Source organism: Lissotriton vulgaris, chromosome 2_1 (assembly GCF_964263255.1).
Source record: "Lissotriton vulgaris chromosome 2_1, aLisVul1.2, whole genome shotgun sequence".
Classification (NCBI taxonomy): Eukaryota; Metazoa; Chordata; class Amphibia; order Caudata; family Salamandridae; genus Lissotriton; species Lissotriton vulgaris.
This window is the reverse complement of record NC_141687.1, coordinates 927,031,338-927,049,564: the sequence shown is the minus strand read 5'-3', so window position 1 is coordinate 927,049,564 and position 18,227 is coordinate 927,031,338.

The following is an 18,227-nucleotide window of genomic DNA, read 5'->3' as shown; positions in this document are numbered from 1 at the left end:
CTACTCCCTCTCTGCAAGGAATCAGTCAAAGACCCCGATTGGGTTACTGCATTCACCAGCAAAGTGCTTCGCCAGCACTTCAGCTTCCAAGAACCCCGATTGGGTTCTCGAACCTTCCGACAGAGTGCTCCGCAGCCCTCTGCTCTTAGTCACCTATTGAGTGCGTTGGGTCGGTGACAGGTCAGCTATTGGACAAGTCGGACAAATTAACTAACTAAGCCTACCCTAGTTTTACTGTTTTCCAGGTAAGTGTACCACCCCCCAATGGTGCAAATGTAAGGATCCCCAATTTCGATTGGACAAAGGAGGAGGACAGGTCCTCACACCACCTAAATTTTAGACTTTTGCCGTCTCCTTATTCAAATTTATGTCCACACCCATCAAATTCAGGTTCTCATGCCGGTTCATTCCACCTAACAAACAATGGATGTTCTATTGACGAGTACAATGTATACAATTTAGAGTTTATTGGGTACGTTTCCCAGGAGCATCTTCTAGTCAGTCAGCTCCTTGGCAACAGTCCAAAGGTCACTGTTCCAGATACTTGCGATTCTCGCGCAGTCGCAGTTTCAACAAAGATGGAGTACAGAGTTACGAGACAGGCCAGTTTTCAAAGTGTAACATGAAATGGAAAAGGAACAGTTTTAGAACACAGAATAAATGAATACACTGTATACCATGAATTTTACACTATACCCATTTCTTTATAATAAACTATAGCATTAGGATTAGGCAGAACGAACAGCTTAGCCAAAGCAGCAGTGCAAACCTCTCGCATGTGAGAACACAGAACAGCCATATTAGCTCTAGTTCACAGATGCGACAGATTCCCTCCAAAGCTGCGAGTACATCATGTCACGTGGGTATGACAGACGCAAGCGCAATAGAAACATTCGCGTAGCAGTAGCCATTTTAAAGGCAAGCATATTAGGATTAGTAAAACACATAAGCAAGCTTCACTCGGATACCCAATAATGATGAAAAAGGGGTAAATTAGTAAGACAAATATGTTGATTACATAGTTAGGATTATTCGAGGTTCATGATTACAAGCAATTCGCTTCTTGTGCGAATCCTTGCTCCATCAAAAGCACCAAAGTTGCAAGAATATGAGGTACATACAAATAGAGAGTCAGAAATTGTGCTGATAAAGATTTTGAGTTTCCAGACTGTTGCTGTGCCTTTCCTTATTAAAGACTGGAGTGAGGCTTCCTGCCTCTAGCCTAAGAGGGAATATACTCACTCTTAGCTTCGGAAGAGTGTGTGCATGTAGGACATTGGGTTACTGGTTGAAGTCGGTGAAACCTTCCTAAAGTAGCAACCTCAATTCTTGTGAGGGTGAAACACAAGCAAACCCAAAATTAACCTGCACTTAACCCTACGGTAGATTGGCAACAAGCTTAATTTAGAGGTAAATGTGTAAAGTGTTAATGCAGAACTTCAAATATTCTTAAAGTGAAAACAGCACACAAAAAAGTCCACACCAATTTAGAAAAATAGAGTAAAAGGGAAAACATTATTTGAGACCAATACAACAAAAATCCAATTAGTAGAATTAAAGATCTGCAATTTAAAAAAAATGGAAGTGTAAATAGTACCTAGAAGCACAAAGCACCAACTGTGTTTTTCCATTCACACCAGATTCGGACAAAGTCACATGTTCAGGTCAATCTCAAGAGAGCATGGGCCAGCTAAAGGTACCAAGTTAGGCTAGTCGAACGCAATACACTAAATTTGAGTTGCAGCGCAATGTGAGGTCCTGCACAGAGGCAATTTCGAGCAGTAGCAGGTCCAATGGGCTGTGGGGCAGTGCTGCAATTTTGTGTATCGAGATGTGAAGTCCTGTGTCAAGATGAGTTGTGCAGTGGCCATTCCAAGTAGCTGTGGGGCTGCAAAGTGTGGTTGTGGTTTGAGATGCGTCCAACAGCAGCAGTTCTGAGGAGCTGCGGGGCGATGTATTGTACTGCATTGTTTCTGCGGGGACCGCAGCTAGGTTAGCATAGCCCAAGTATCCAAGACTGGGGTGGCAACACTTGAGGGGTAAGACTCACAGCAGGCAGAGTCCAGGTGCAGGGTTCAAGATGTTTAGAGCCTTTTCTGTCCTTAAGCCTCTGATCAGGAGGCCAGTTAACTAGCCCTTGGAGTCACTATGGTGATCCTGGGTTCAAGATTCACACCCAGTCCTTCTTACTCAGGCAGCAGGGCAGCAAAATAGTAATCCTTCTTGCAGAGCACCAAAGCAGTCCTTCTGAGGTGCCTGGTATTTCCTGTCTCTCTGCCCTGGCCCTGGCTTGTCGGGGGGCACAAAAGACTAGTGCGAAACACTGTGGGAGTGTGCTCAGGCAGTGGCTTTGTGATGTGCATGTGTGTAGGTGACAGCTCCTCCCTCTCTTCAAGTTGGAGATGGTCTATTCTGCAAAACACCTATTCCCTTTTTGTCTCATTTTCTGGGAGCAATGAACAAAGACCAACTGCCAGTTACACCATGTCAGGACCCAGGATAAATGCTGCAGGCACCACATGGTTAGGATAAGAAAATGCCAATGTTTTAAAAGTGGAATATTCAGAACTGTGATTTAAAATCTGACTTTACTTAGCCAACACAATCAACATTCCTACCTGTTCCCAATTGAACGTTAGAATGTATTAAATGTAATAAGTTAACCTACTTTTATCCTTGGGAGAGGCAGACCTTGCAGTAGTGAAAAACTTTTTCACTCTCAGGACAAGTAAAAGTTTAAAGTACATGTCCAATATTTTACATACACTGCACTCTGGGCTGTGACATATGTATTAACCCCTTCGATGCCGATGACGGAGCGGTTCCGTCATCAGCATCAGTTGGGCTGTGCTGATGACGGAACCGCTCCGTCATCAGTACAGCCCTGGGGGGGAGCGCTGGCGCTCCCCCCCTTGTGCAGGGATCCTAGCGCGCGCCGACGTCATCAGGAAGCGCTGGACGCGCTGGAAGCCATTTGTTTCCAGTGCGTCCAGGAGCAAGGTGCGTGTTTGGTGCTCCGGTGGGGCGGGGGGGGGCGGTTTTCGGTGCATTGAGGCATCAGGGGGGAGGAAACTGTGTTTCCTCTCCCCTGATGTCCCAATGCAGGGCATTCCTGGTGCACGATCGCGCACAGCGTTGCGATTGTGCACCAGGAATGCCCCACTAGACACCAGGGATTGATTTTGGCGATGTATTTTTGTGCAGGAAGCGACCCCTTGGGCAAGGGTCGCTTCCTTTTGTGGCCAAATTATGTATCAGACTTTTCTGCCCCCCCTGGGGCAGATCGGCCATTTTTTGGCCGATCTGCACCCAGGGTGGGCAGAAAAGCCCACTAGAGCCAGGGATTACTTTGTTTTTGAAATCGGAAGCAACCCCTTGGGCAAGGGTCGCTTCCTTTTGTGGCCAAATTATGTATCAGACTTTTCTGCCCCCCCTGGGGCAGATCGGCCGTTTTTTCGGCCGATCTGCACCCAGGGGGAGCAGAAAAGCCCACTAGTTACCAGGGATTTGTTTTTATTTGAAAAGGAAGCGACCCCTTGGGGAAGGGTCGCTTCCTAGTGCCCATAATATTTTTTTTAGACTTTTCTGCCCCCCCCCTGGGGGCAGATTAGCCGTTTTTTGGGCCGCATCTAGACCCAGGGGGGGCGGAAAAGCCCACTAGACACCAGGGAATAATGTATATTTATAAAGGAAGCGACCCCTTGGGCAAGGGTCGCTTCCTTAGGGGGATAAATAATTGTTCAGACTTTTCTGCCCCCCCTGGGGCAGATTGGCCGTTTTTTGGCTGATCTGCACCCAGGGGGGGGCAGAAAAGCCCACTAGTCACCAGGGATTTGTTTGTATTTTGAAAAGGAAGCGACCCCTTGGGGAAGGGTCGCTTTCAGGGGGCATTATAAATATTGTAGACTGTTCTGCCCCCCCTCAACTTTTTTTTACCGTTTATGGATCCAGGGGGGGATAGAAAAGCCCACTAGACTTCAGGGTTTTTTTTTATAGGGAGCGACCCCTTGGCCAAGGGTTGCTTCCTTGTGCCCATTTCAAAAGTATGTTCTGCCGTGTCCTCCGTAGGGTTGCTTCCAGGGGGCCCACGTTTATAATGATTTATAATCTCCCCCCCTTGGGGACAGACCCCCCATTTGTGACATAGCCTGTTGTAATGTGTGTTGTTTTTGTTTCTTCTAATGTGTATTGTTTTTTTTTCTCTTTAGAGTGTTGCAGTGTGCGGTTCCGTTACTGGTGGTTCTGTTGTTCTGCTGTTTCTGTAGTTGTATGTGTTTGGTAAGAGACCTCTTTTTTGTTCAATTGTACTGTGATTGTATTTTTTTGCAAAGTGTGTAGTAAAATATGAGTATGTTTGGTTTCTGTTTGTTGTGATTGTAAAACATGTTTTGCATTTGTTTTTGATGTGTCCTTCTGTAGATGTAAGTTTTTTTTCTTCTTCTTTCTAGTGGGATATCGTTGCCTCTTTGCTGTGTCTTTGCAGAGTAGGTGCTGGTGAGTGTAGTTGTGTCTGTCTTGTAAGTGAATTGTATATATTTTCTAAATTAGTTTTTTTTGAAAAAGGCTTACATTTTTTATCTTACTTTGCGCAGTGTTGGGGTTGTTGAGTTGTTTGTGCAGACTCCTTTATTTGTAAGGATAATGGCTAGCCGCCGGATTACTGCTCAGCAAGTTGTTGGATTGCTTTTTGATTCTTCCTCTGACCATGGTCCAGAGTCTGACTCTGATTCTGAACCAGAGGTGGGAGGTGAAGATTCAGGTAGTGAGTTTTCTCTACACATGGCTTCATCTGATGATGAAGACACTCTGAGTGCTGATGAAGCTACTTTTGGTGTGGATGATGTGCCTGTGGTTGCGGAGGACGTTGCTGCGCCTGTGGTTGCAGAGGACATTGTTGTGTCTGTGGTTGCGGAGGACATTCCTGTGCCAATAGTGCGGCAAGAGACATCTGGGCTGCAGCCTGGGGTTGCTAGTATTCCAGTTGGTGCAGTGAGACGAGAGGCAGCTGGGCGGCAGCCTGCGGCTGCAAGACTTGATGTTGAAAGTTCTGACCTCTGGGTTGCACCAGGCATGGTGCAGCCGGCATTGCCTGAATTTACTGGTGTTCCAGGGTGTAGGGTGAACACAGAAAACTTTTTGCCTATTGATTTTTTCAAGTTGTTTATGGATGATGTGTTTGTGGCAGAGATTGTAGAGCAGACTAATTTGTATGCTGAAAATTTTTTGAGGGTGAACAGTGCCAGCCTTAAGCCCCACGCTAGAGCTACCCGGTGGACTCCCACAAATTTGGAGGAGATGAACAAGTTTTTGGGTTTAACTTTTTTGATGGGCTTGCTTAGGAAACCATCAATGGCTTCATATTGGTCTACTAGTCCCTTGATGGCTACTGCTATATTTCTCCTGCAGTCATGAGTCATGATCGGTATTTGCTTCTGCTTCGGATGATGCATTTTGTTGACAATAGTCTTGCTTTGCCACGAGATCACCCTGATTGTGGCCGTCTTTTCAAGATTCGGCCTGTCATTGATCATTTCGTTGATCAATTTTCTGAGATCTTTTATCCTGGGAAAGAAATTTCAGTGGACGAGTCTTTGCTGTTGTTCAAAGGCCGCTTGGTATTTCGGCAATACATTCCTAGTAAGAGGGCACTGTATGGAACCAAACTGTATATGCTGTGTGACAGTGAGACTGGATATGTCTCTAATTTCAGGGTGTACACTGGTAAGGAATCCAGGATTAACCCCCCTGGTTGTCCGTCGACTTTTGGAGTGACTGAGAAAATTGTGTGGGAACTTGGTCGTGGATTTTTTAACAAAGGCCATCATTTGTATGTCGATAACTTCTACACTGGTGTGCGGTTGTTCAGGGAATTGGGCAAAGTGGACACTGTTGCTTGTGGCACAATCCGCTCAAACCGTAAAGGTTTCCCAAAAGAACTTGTTTGTCAGAAGCTTGCTCGGGGACAGTGTAGTGCATTGCCTTGTGAGGAGCTTCTAACTGTGAAGTTTTCAGACAGGAGAGATGTCTACATGTTGACTACAATACATGATGAAAGCACTGAACCGGTGACTGTTTGGGGTCAGGTTGCAGAAGTACGCAAACCTGTGTGCATAATGCACTACAATAAGTACATGGGTGGTGTTGACAGAGTAGATCAGAGGTTGGAACCGTATGCTGCTCTTCGTAAGGCTTACGTTTGGTACAAGAAGTTGGCTATCCATCTTTTCCACTTGGCAACCTTTAATGCTTTTGTTGTGTTCCAGAAATCTTGTCCCCAGTCAAAGATTACTTTTGAAAAGTTTCAGGAGTCTGTAATAGGCAGCCTTGTTTTAGTTGAACAGGCAAGTGTTCCTAGAGTTGGAGTGGTGGAGGATATTGCCAGATTGAAAGATCGCCATTTTCCTGGTCAAATTCCTCCTACAACCTCAAAAGACTTTCCCAGTCGGAGATGTAGAGTCTGTTGGCGAAGAGGTTTGCGGAAGGAGGTTCGTATGTACTGCCCTGACTGCCCTTCAAACCCCGGGCTGTGTGTACCTGCTTGTTATAGATTGTACCACACGCAAAAGAATTTTTGGGAGTATCAATGAGTGGTAAAGTGAACTGGTTGGTCTTATTGTTCAGTTTCAAAGTTTGCATTTGTGTAGTCTTTTTAGTGTAGTTGTTGAGTTAGTAGATTTGTATCAATTTGCAATTTGTTTTTGTTTTTCTTTTATTTTCAAAAAAACTATAGTATGATCTTGGTTTGCGTGTAGTGTCCATTGTCTGACGGTGTGCATGGTTTGGCGCTTGGCTGCCGGTGTCTATGGACTGGTGCTTGTCTGGCGGTGTCTGTGGACTGGTGCTTGTCTGGCGGTGTGCGTGGTCTGGTGTTTTGTTGGCCGTGTGCGTGCTCTTGCGCTTGCCTGGTGTTGTGTTTGGATTTGTCCTTGGCTGGTGGTGTGCGTGGAGTGGCGCTTGGCTGGTGGTGTGCGTGGAGTGGCGCTTGGCTGGTGGTGTGCGTGGAGTGAATCTTGGCTGTCTGTGCACGAAGTGGTGCTTGGCTGGCGGTGTGTGTGGAGTTGCGCTTGGCTGGTGGTGTGTGTGGAGTGGCGCTTGGCTGGTGGTGTGTGTGGAGTGGCGCTTGGCTGGTGGTGTGCGTGGAGTGCTACTTGGCTGTCTGTGCACGGAGTGGTGCTTGCCTGGCGGTGTTTGTGGAGTGGCACTTGGCTTGGGGTGTGCGTGGAGTGGTGCTTGTCTGGTGGTGTGTGTGGAGTGGTACTTGCCTGTCGGTGTGCGCTGAGTGGTGTTTGGCTGGCGGTGTGCATGGTCCGGTGCTTGGATGGTGGTGCGCGTGGAGTGGCGCTTGGCTGGCGGTGTGTGTGGAGTGGTACTTGGCTGTCTGTGCACGGAGTGGTGCTTGGCTGGCGTTGTGTGTGGAGTGCCGCTTGGCTTGCAGTGTGCGTGGTGTGTTGCTTGGCTGGTGGTGTGTGTGGAGTGGCACTTGGCTGTCGGTGTGCGCTGAGTGGTGTTTGGCTAGTGGTGTGCATGGTCTGGTGCTTGGGTGGTGGTGTCGGTGGACTGGCGATCGGCTGGCGGTGTGTGAGTAGTTACTTTGGTCACTACACACACTGCTAGGTGAGTGACACTCCACGCAGTCCATCATTTTGTGTTGTTGAAATTTCAGAAATGTGGGCGTGTGAAAGTGATGGGCCCTTGAATGGCGCTGTCTGCTGGTGTGAGTGTTGAAATGTGATGGGTCCGCGGCTGGCGGTGTGAATGTTTTGTATGTGTCACACGTACGAATGGTGTATGAATGGCCTGTAAAGAGGTTGGTGCCTTGACGTGGCTTTACAGCTCACGAGCTGTGAGTCAGTGGTTCAGTTTATCATACTTTCAATTATACGCAGTGTATTTCATTTTTTTGAAATTACTTGCAAATACAATTGTATGTACAGAATCATCACTCACCCTCGTGCCAAATCCAACCAGAATGTGTGTGTGCTTGCGGATTTGATGGCTGTGCAGTAATGTTTGTCTTTTATCTCTTTCTGAAGTAGGGTGTACCTTGTCCCTTATTGTGATTGTTGTAATGTGTTGCTGTTCTTTCCGGATGGTGTCAATGGTCTGGTTTGTATCAGGTATGAAAGGCGCGTGAATGGCCTGTAAAACGGTTGGTGCCTTGTCGTGGCTTTACAGCTCACGAGTTGCGAGTCACTGGTTCGGTTTTTATGCATTTATTTATTGACAGAGCATTTCATTTTTTGAAATATCTTGTTAATTAAATTTTATGTACTGAACCATCACTCGCCCTCGTGCCAAATCCAACCTGTATGTGTGTGTCTTTGAGGAATAGTTTGCCGTGCCTTGAATGTTTGACTTTTGAGTAACTCTGTTACGGTGTACATTATAGCCATAAATAACGTACTAAATTTAGTTATTATTGTTAAACCATGGAAGTATATGGTCATGTCTTTCTGGTGAATTCTATTGTTGATTTTTATCCAGAATCTCCTGCAAACTTGAAATTGTCTGTCACAATTTCCTTGAATCACATGCTCTCAAATTGAAAACTTAATTCTCCACTGTACGATTTGGACCGTTTCCTGTTGCAGCCACTATGCCTACCCACGCAAGTGAGGTACCATTTTTATCGGGAGACCTGGGGGAACGCTGGGTGGAAGGAAATTTGTGTGTGCCCAGTGATGCCACGCTTTCCCATGCAAAAAAGTGTGAAAAAAATGATTTTTTTTTAGCTAACATTGAGGTTTGCAAGGGATTCTGGGTAAAGGAACGTTGGAGGATCCACGCAAGCCAGACCTCCTTGGAAGCCCCCGGGTGTCTACTTTTCAGAAATGTGTGGGTTTGGTAGGTTTCCCCAGATGGCCGTCTAGCACGGGGCCAAAAACCCAGGTAACCCCTCTTGCAAAAGCTGGTTGTATTGAATGTCAATACCGCCAGTTTTTGCAAGAGGGGTTACCTGGGTTTTTGGCCCCGTGCCAGACGGCCATCTAGGGAAACCTACCAAACCCATACATTTCTGAAAAGTAGACACCCGGGGGCTTCCAAGGAGGTATGGCTTGCGTGGATCCTCCAACGTTCCTTTACCCAGAATCCCTTGCAAACCTCAATTTTTGCTGGAAAAATCAGTTTTTTTCACACTTTTTATGCGTGGGAAAGCGTGGCGTCACTGGGCTCACACCAATTTCCTCCCACCCAGCATTCCCCCAGGTCTCCCGATAAAAATGGTACCTCACTTGCGTGGGTAGGCATAGTGGCTGCAACAGGAAACGGTCCAAATCGTACGGTGGAGAAATTACAAGACCCAAATGCAAAACAACCTTGATTTTTGGGGGGGGGGCACCTGAGTCTTTGGCCCGGGGCTCGGTGGTATTCTTTGGAGACTACCAAACCCAAACAGTTCTGAAAAGTAGACACCCGGGGGAGTCCAGGGAGGTATGGCATGCATAGGTCCCCCAATGTTTTCCTACCCAGAAATCCTTGCAAACCTTAAAATTAGGTAAAAATATCACTTTTCCAAACTTTTTTGTGTAGGATCTCCGTGCCGGCAAAAATGTCCTACCACCCAGCATTCCCTTGTTCTCCCGAGTAAAAGGATACCTCACTTGTGTGGGTGGGCCAAAGGCCTGTGTCTAAGGCAGGGGGCTTAATTTGTAAAGCTCAAATACTACTTTTTCAAAATTTATTTTCGGACTGTTCTGCTTTGGGGCACCCACACAAGTGAGGTATCCTTTTACTCGGGAGAACAAGGGGAACGCTGGGTGGTAGGATATTTTTGCCGGCACGGAGATCCCACGCGAAAAAGTTTGGAAAAGTGATATTTTTACCTAATTTTAAGGTTTGCAAGGAGTTCTGGGTAGGAAAACATTGGGGGACCTACGCATGCCATAACTCCCTGGACTCCCCCGGGTGTCTACTTTTTAGAATTGTTTGGGTTTTGTAGTTTCCAAAGAATACCACCGATCCCCGGGCCAAAGACTCAGGTGCCCCCCCCCAAAAATCAAGGTTGTTTTGCATTTGGGTATTGTAAATTCACCACCGTACAATTTGAACCGTTTCCTGTTGCAGCCACTATGCCTACCCACGCAAGTGAGGTACCATTTTTATCGGGAGACCTGGGGGAATGCTGGGTGGGAGGAAATTTGTGTGAGCCCAGTGACGCCACGCTTTCCCATGCAAAAAAGTGTGAAAAAAATGATTTTTTTAGCTCAAATTGAGGTTTGCAATGGATTCTGGGTAAAGGAACGTTGGAGGATCCACGCAAGCCATACCTCCTTGGGAGCCCCTGGGTGTCTACTTTTCAGAAATGTATGGGTTTGGTAGGTTTCCCTAGATGGCCGTCTAGCACGGGGCCAAAAACCCAGGTAACCCCTCTTGCAAAAGCTGGTTGTATTGAATGTCAATACCGCCAGTTTTTGCAAGAGGGGTTACCTGGGTTTTTGGCCCCGTGCTAGACGGCCATCTAGGAAAACCTACCAAACCCATACATTTCTGAAAAGTAGACACCCGGGGGCTTCCAAGGAGGTATGGCTTGCGTGGATCCTCCAACGTTCCTTTACCCAGAATCCCTAGCAAACCTCAATTTATGCTGGAAAAATCAGTTTTTTCACACTTTTTATGCGTGGGAAAGCGTGGCGTCACTGGGCTCACACCAATTTCCTCCCACCCAGTGTTCCCCCAGGTCTCCCGATAAAAATGGTACCTCACTTGCGTGGGTAGGCATAGTGGCTGCAACAGGAAACGGTCCAAATCGTACGGTGGAGAAATTGCAATACCCAAATGCAAAACAACCTTGATTTTTGGGGGGGGGCACCTGAGTCTTTGGCCCGGGGCTCGGTGGTATTCTTTGAAACTACCAAACCCAAACAGTTCTGAAAAGTAGACACCCGGGGGAGTCCAGGGAGGTATGGCATGCGTAGGTCCCCCAATGTTTTCCTACCCAGAACTCCTTGCAAACCTTAAAATTAGGTAAAAATATCACTTTTCCAAACTTTTTTGCGTGGGATCTCTGTGCCAGCAAAAATGTCCTACCACCCAGCGTTCCCCTTGTTCTCCCGAGTAAAAGGATACCTCACTTGTGTGGGTGGGCCAAAGGCCTGTGTCTAAGGCAGGGGGCTTAATTTGTAAAGCTCAAATACTACTTTTTCAAAATTTATTTTCGGACTGTTCTGCTTTGGGGCACCCACACAAGTGAGGTATCCTTTTACTCGGGAGACCAAGGGGAACGCTGGGTGGTAGGACATTTTTGCCAGCATGGAGATCCCACGCAAAAAAGTTTGGAAAAGTGATATTTTTACCTAATTTTAAGGTTTGCAAGGAGGTCTGGGTAGGAAAACATTGGGGGACCTACGCATGCCATACCTCCCTGGACTCCCCCGGGTGTCTACTTTTCAGAACTGTTTCGGTTTGGTAGTTTCCAAAGAATACCACCGAGCCCCGGGGCAAAGACTCAGGTGCCCCCCCCAAAAATCAAGGTTGTTTTGCAATTGGGTATTGTAAATTCACCACCATACAATTTGAACCGTTTCCTGTAGCAGCCACTATGCCTACCCACGCAAGTGAGGTACCATTTTTTCCGGGAGACCTGGGGGAACGCTGGGTGGGTGGAAATTTGTTGATCCACGCAGATTCCAGAACTTTCCACCACAGAAATGTTAGGAAAATGTGTTTTTTTTGTTAAAATCTTAGCTTTGCAAGGGATTCTGGGTAACAAAACCTGAGGGTAGGCAGAGGAGTCACCCCATCATGAATTCCCCTGGGTGTCTTCTTTTCAAAAATGTATAGGTTTGCTAGGTTTCCTTAGGTGCTGGCAGAGCTAGGGCGCAAAAACAAAAGGTAGTCTTTTTGTCCAAAAAGTGCAAAATTTTACTGGGAAATTGAGGTGCGACCATGTTGCGTTTTGCGCTGTCACATGTCGCAGCCACTATGCCTACCCACGCAAGTGAGGTACCATTTTTTTCGGGAGACCTGGGGGAACGCTGGGGGGGTGGAAATTTGTTGATCCACGCAGATTCCAGAACTTTCCACCACAGAAATGTTTGGGAAATGTGTTTTTTTTGTCAAAATCTTAGCTTTGCAAGGGATTCTGGGTAACAAAACCTGAGGGTAGGCAGAGGAGTCACCCCATCCTGAATTCCCCTGGGGGTCTACTTTTGAAAAATGTATTGGTTTGCTAGGTTTCCTTAGGTGCTGGCAGAGCTAGGGCTCAAAAACAAAAGGTAGTCTTTTTGTCCAAAAAGTGAAAAATTTTACTGGGAAATCGAGGTGCGACCATGTTGCGTTTTGCGCTGTTTCATGTCGCAGCCACTATGCCTACCCACGCAAATGAGGTACAATTTTTTTTGGGAGACCTGGGGGAACACTGGGTGGGTGGAAATTTGTTGATCCACGCAGATTCCAGAACTTTCCACCACAGAAATGTTAGGGAAATGTGTTTTTTTGTCAAAATCTTAGCTTTGCTAGGGATTCTGGGTAACATAACCTGAGGGTAGGCAGAGGAGTCACCCCATCCTGAATTCCCCTGGGGGTCTACTTTTCAAAAATGTATACGTTTGCTAGGTTTCCTTAGGTGCTGGCAGAGCTAGGGCGCAAAAACAAAAGGTAGTCTTTTTGTCCAAAAAGTGCAAAATTTTACTGGTAAATTGAGGTGCGACCATGTTGCGTTTTGTGCTGTTTCATGTCGCAGCCACTATGCCTACCCACGCAAGTGAGGTACCATTTTTTCCGGGAGACCTGGGGGAATGCTGGGTGGGTGGAAATTTGTTGATCCACGCAGATTCCAGAACTTTCCACCACAGAAATGTTAGGGAAATGTGTTTTTTTGTCAAAATCTTAGCTTTGCAAGGGATTCTGGGTAACAAAACCTGAGGGTAGGCAGAGGAGTCACCCCATCCTGAATTTCCCTGGGTGTCTACTTTTCAAAAATGTATAGGTCTGCTAGGTTTCCTTAGGTGCTGGCAGAGCTAGGGCGCAAAAACAAAAGGTAGTCTTTTTGTCCAAAAAGTGCAAAATTTTACTGGGAAATTGAGGTGCGACCATGTTGTGTTTTGCGCTGTTTCATGTCGCAGCCACTATGCCTACCCATGCAAGTGAGGTACCATTCTTTTCGGGAGACCTGGGGGAACGCTGGGTGGGTGGAAATTTGTTGATCCACACAGATTCTGGAACTTTCCACCACAGAAATGTTAGGGAAATGTGTTTTTTTTGTCAGAATCTTAGCTTTGCAAGGGATTCTGGGTAACAAAACCTGAGGGTAGGCAGAGAAGTCACCCCATCCTGAATTCCCCTGGGTGTCTACTTTTCAAAAATGTATAGGTTTGCTAGGTTTCCTTAGGTTCTGGCAGAGCTAGGGCGCAAAAACAAAAGGTAGTCTTTTTGTCCAAAAAGTGCAAAATTTTACTGGGAAATTGAGGTGCGACCATGTTGCGTTTTGCGCTGTTTCATGTCCCAGCCACTATGCCTACCCACGCAAGTGAGGTACCATTTTTTCCGGGAGACCTGGGGGAACGCTGGGTGGGTGGAAATTTGTTGATCCACGCAGATTCCAGAACTTTCCACCACAGAAATGTTAGGAAAATGTGTTTTTTTGTGAAAATCTTAGCTTTGCAAGGGATTCTGGGTAACAAAACCTGAGGGTAGGCAGAGGAGTCACCCCATCATGAATTCCCCTGGGTGTCTACTTTTCAAAAAGGTATAGGTTTGCTAGGTTTCCTTAGGTGCTGGCAGAGCAAGGGCGCAAAAAGAAAAGGTAGTCTTTTTGTCCAAAAAATGCAAAATTTTACTGGGAAATTGAGGTGCGACCATGTTGCGTTTTGCGCTGTTTCATTTCGCAGCCACTATGCCTACCCACGCAAGTGTGGTACCATTTTTTTCGGGAGACCTGGGGGAACGCTGGGTGGGTGGAAATTTGTTGATCCACGCAGATTCCAGAACTTTCCACCACAGAAATGTTAGGAAAATGTGTTTTTTTTGTCAAAATCTTAGCTTTGCAAGGGATTCTGGGTAACAAAACCTGGGGGTAGGCAGACGAGTCACCCCATCCTGAATTCCCCTTTGTGTCTAGTTTTCAAAAATGTATAGGTTTGCTAGGTGTCCCTAGGTGCTGGCAGAGGTAGGGCGCAAAAACAAAAGGTAGTTTTTTTGTCCAAAGAGCGCAAGATTTCACTGGGAAATTGAGGTGCAACCACGTTGCGTTTTGCGCTGTTTCGTGTCACAGCCACTATGCCTACCCAGGCAAGTGAGGTACCATTTTTTTCAGGAGACCTGGGGAAACACTGGGTGGGTGGAAATTTGTTGATCCACGCAGATTCCAGAACTTTCCTCCACAGAAATGTGAGGAAAATGTGTTTTTTATGTCAAAATCTTAGCTTTGCAAGGGATTCTGAGTAACAAAGCCTGGGGGTAGGCAGACGAGTCACCCCATCCTGAATTCCCCTGTGTGTCTACTTTTCAAAAATGTATAGGTTTGCTAGGTTTCCCTAGGTGCTGGCAGAGCTAGGGCACAAAAACAAAAGGTAGTCTCTTTGTCCAAAGAGCGCAAGATTTCACTGGGAAATTGAGGTGCAACCACGTTGCGTTTTGCGCTGTTTCGTGTCGCAGCCACTATGCCTACCCAGGCAAGTGAGGTACCATTTTTTTCGGGAGACCTCGGGAAACACTGGGTGGGTGGAAATTTGTTGATCCACGCAGATTCCAGAACTTTCCTCCACAGAAATGTGAGGAAAATGTGGTTTTTTTGTCAAAATCTTAGCTTTGCTAGGGATTCTGGGTAACATAACCTGAGGGTAGGCAGAGGAGTCACCCCATCCTGAATTCCCCTGGGGGTCTACTTTTCAAAAATGTATACGTTTGCTAGGTTTCCTTAGGTGCTGGCAGAGCTAGGGCGCAAAAACAAAAGGTAGTCTTTTTGTCCAAAAAGTGCAAAATTTTACTGGTAAATTGAGGTGCGACCATGTTGCGTTTTGTGCTGTTTCATGTCGCAGCCACTATGCCTACCCACGCAAGTGAGGTACCATTTTTTCCGGGAGACCTGGGGGAACGCTGGGTGGGTGGAAATTTGTTGATCCACGCAGATTCCAGAACTTTCCACCACAGAAATGTTAGGGAAATGTGTTTTTTTTGTCAAAATCTTAGCTTTGCAAGGGATTCTGGGTAACAAAACCTGAGGGTAGGCAGAGGAGTCACCCCATCCTGAATTCCCCTGGGTGTCTACTTTTCAAAAATGTATAGGTTTGCTAGGTTTCCTTAGGTGCTGGCAGAGCTAGGGCGCAAAAACAAAAGGTAGTCTTTTTGTCCAAAAAGTGCAAAATTTTACTGGGAAATTGAGGTGCGACCATGTTGTGTTTTGCGCTGTTTCATGTCGCAGCCATTATGCCTACCCATGCAAGTGAGGTACCATTCTTTTCGGGAGACCTGGGGGAACGCTGGGTGGGTGGAAATTTGTTGATCCACACAGATTCTGGAACTTTCCACCACAGAAATGTTAGGGAAATGTGTTTTTTTTGTCAGAATCTTAGCTTTGCAAGGGATTCTGGGTAACAAAACCTGAGGGTAGGCAGAGAAGTCACCCCATCCTGAATTCCCCTGGGTGTCTACTTTTCAAAAATGTATAGGTTTGCTAGGTTTCCTTAGGTTCTGGCAGAGCTAGGGCGCAAAAACAAAAGGTAGTCTTTTTGTCCAAAAAGTGCAAAATTTTACTGGGAAATTGAGGTGCGACCATGTTGCGTTTTGCGCTGTTTCATGTCGCAGCCACTATGCCTACCCACGCAAGTGAGGTACCATTTTTTCCGGGAGACCTGGGGGAACGCTGGGTGGGTGGAAATTTGTTGATCCACGCAGATTCCAGAACTTTCCACCACAGAAATGTTAGGAAAATGTGTTTTTTTGTGAAAATCTTAGCTTTGCAAGGGATTCTGGGTAACAAAACCTGAGGGTAGGCAGAGGAGTCACCCCATCATGAATTCCCCTGGGTGTCTACTTTTCAAAAAGGTATAGGTTTGCTAGGTTTCCTTAGGTGCTGGCAGAGCAAGGGCGCAAAAAGAAAAGGTAGTCTTTTTGTCCAAAAAATGCAAAATTTTACTGGGAAATTGAGGTGCGACCATGTTGCGTTTTGCGCTGTTTCATTTCGCAGCCACTATGCCTACCCACGCAAGTGTGGTACCATTTCTTTCGGGAGACCTGGGGGAACGCTGGGTGGGTGGAAATTTGTTGATCCACGCAGATTCCAGAACTTTCCACCACAGAAATGTTAGGAAAATGTGTTTTTTTTGTCAAAATCTTAGCTTTGCAAGGGATTCTGGGTAACAAAACCTGGGGGTAGGCAGACGAGTCACCCCATCCTGAATTCCCCTTTGTGTCTAGTTTTCAAAAATGTATAGGTTTGCTAGGTGTCCCTAGGTGCTGGCAGAGGTAGGGCGCAAAAACAAAAGGTAGTTTTTTTGTCCAAAGAGCGCAAGATTTCACTGGGAAATTGAGGTGCAACCACGTTGCGTTTTGCGCTGTTTCGTGTCACAGCCACTATGCCTACCCAGGCAAGTGAGGTACCATTTTTTTTGGGAGACCTGGGGAAACACTGGGTGGGTGGAAATTTGTTGATCCACGCAGATTCCAGAACTTTCCTCCACAGAAATGTGAGGAAAATGTGTTTTTTATGTCAAAGTCTTAGCTTTGCAAGGGATTCTGAGTAACAAAGCCTGGGGGTAGGCAGACGAGTCACCCCATCCTGAATTCCCCTGTGTGTCTACTTTTCAAAAATGTATAGGTTTGCTAGGTTTCCCTAGGTGCTGGCAGAGCTAGGGCACAAACACAAAAGGTAGTCTCTTTGTCCAAAGAGCGCAAGATTTCACTGGGAAATTGAGGTGCAACCACGTTGCGTTTTGCGCTGTTTCGTGTCGCAGCCACTATGCCTACCCAGGCAAGTGAGGTACCATTTTTTTCGGGAGACCTCGGGAAACACTGGGTGGGTGGAAATTTGTTGATCCACGCAGATTCCAGAACTTTCCTCCACAGAAATGTGAGGAAAATGTGTTTTTTTTGTCAAAATCTTAGCTTTGCAAGGGATTCTGGGTAACAAAACCTGGGGGTAGGCAGACGAGTCACCCCATCCTGACTTCCTCTGTGTGTCTAGTTTTAAAAAATGTATAGGTTTGCTAGGTTTCCCTAGGTGCTGGCAGAGCTAGGGCACAAAAACAAAAGGTAGTCTCTTTGTCCAAAGAGCGCCAGATTTCACTGGGAAATTGAGGTGCAACCACGTTGCGTTTTGCGCTGTTTCGTGTCGCAGCCACTATGCCTACCCAGGCAAGTGAGGTACCATTTTTTTCGGGAGACCTGGGGAAACACTGGGTGTGTGGAAATTTGTTGATCCACGCAGATTCCAGAACTTTCCTCCACAGAAATGTGAGGAAAATGTTTTTTTTTTGTCAAATTCTTAGCTTTGCAAGGGATTCTGGGTAACAAGACCTGGTGGTAGGCAGTCGAGTCACCCCATCCTGAATTCCCCTGGGTGTCTACTTTTCAAAAATGTATAGGTTTGCTAGGTTTCCCTAGGTGCCGGCAGAGCTAGGGTGCAAAAACTACAGGTAGGCACTTTGCTAAAAAAGGGTCAATTTGTAACTGCAAAATTTAGGTGTCACCACGTTGCAGTTTGCGCCGTGTCCTGTCGCAGGCACAAGGCCGACCCACACAAGTGAGGTACCGTTTTTATTGGGAGACTTGGGGTAATTCAGATTTGTAAATCAACTGTTATTACCAATTGAGCTTTTGCGCATTTCTCCCTTTCAATGAAAGACATTGTGTAAAAAAAAACAAAATTTTGAAAAATGACCAGTATTCTCATGCTAGTATGAGTATTCCCAATTTTGAAAATTAGCAATTATATACTGTTTCTGAACTCTATAATTTGTACCCAATTCAGAAATACATAGGTGTCTTTCATACAGATTTTTCCATGTATACAATTTCCACAACAAAGTGCTCTATACCCAGTAAATGAAAAAATACCATTGCAAGTTGCTGCTCAGTTTTTGGATCTGGGTTCGTCAGGTTCTTGGTAAAACTACAAGTCCTATATATCCCCACAACCAGGATGGTCTAACGGATGTAACGGTATATTGCTTTCCAAGAGCTGTCAAAATTAGAAAAAGTTATAGGTGAAAACGTTGAGACAAAAGGCTATTTTTTTCAACAAATTTTCAATTATGTTATGTTATGTTACATAAATTTGTAATGCGCAC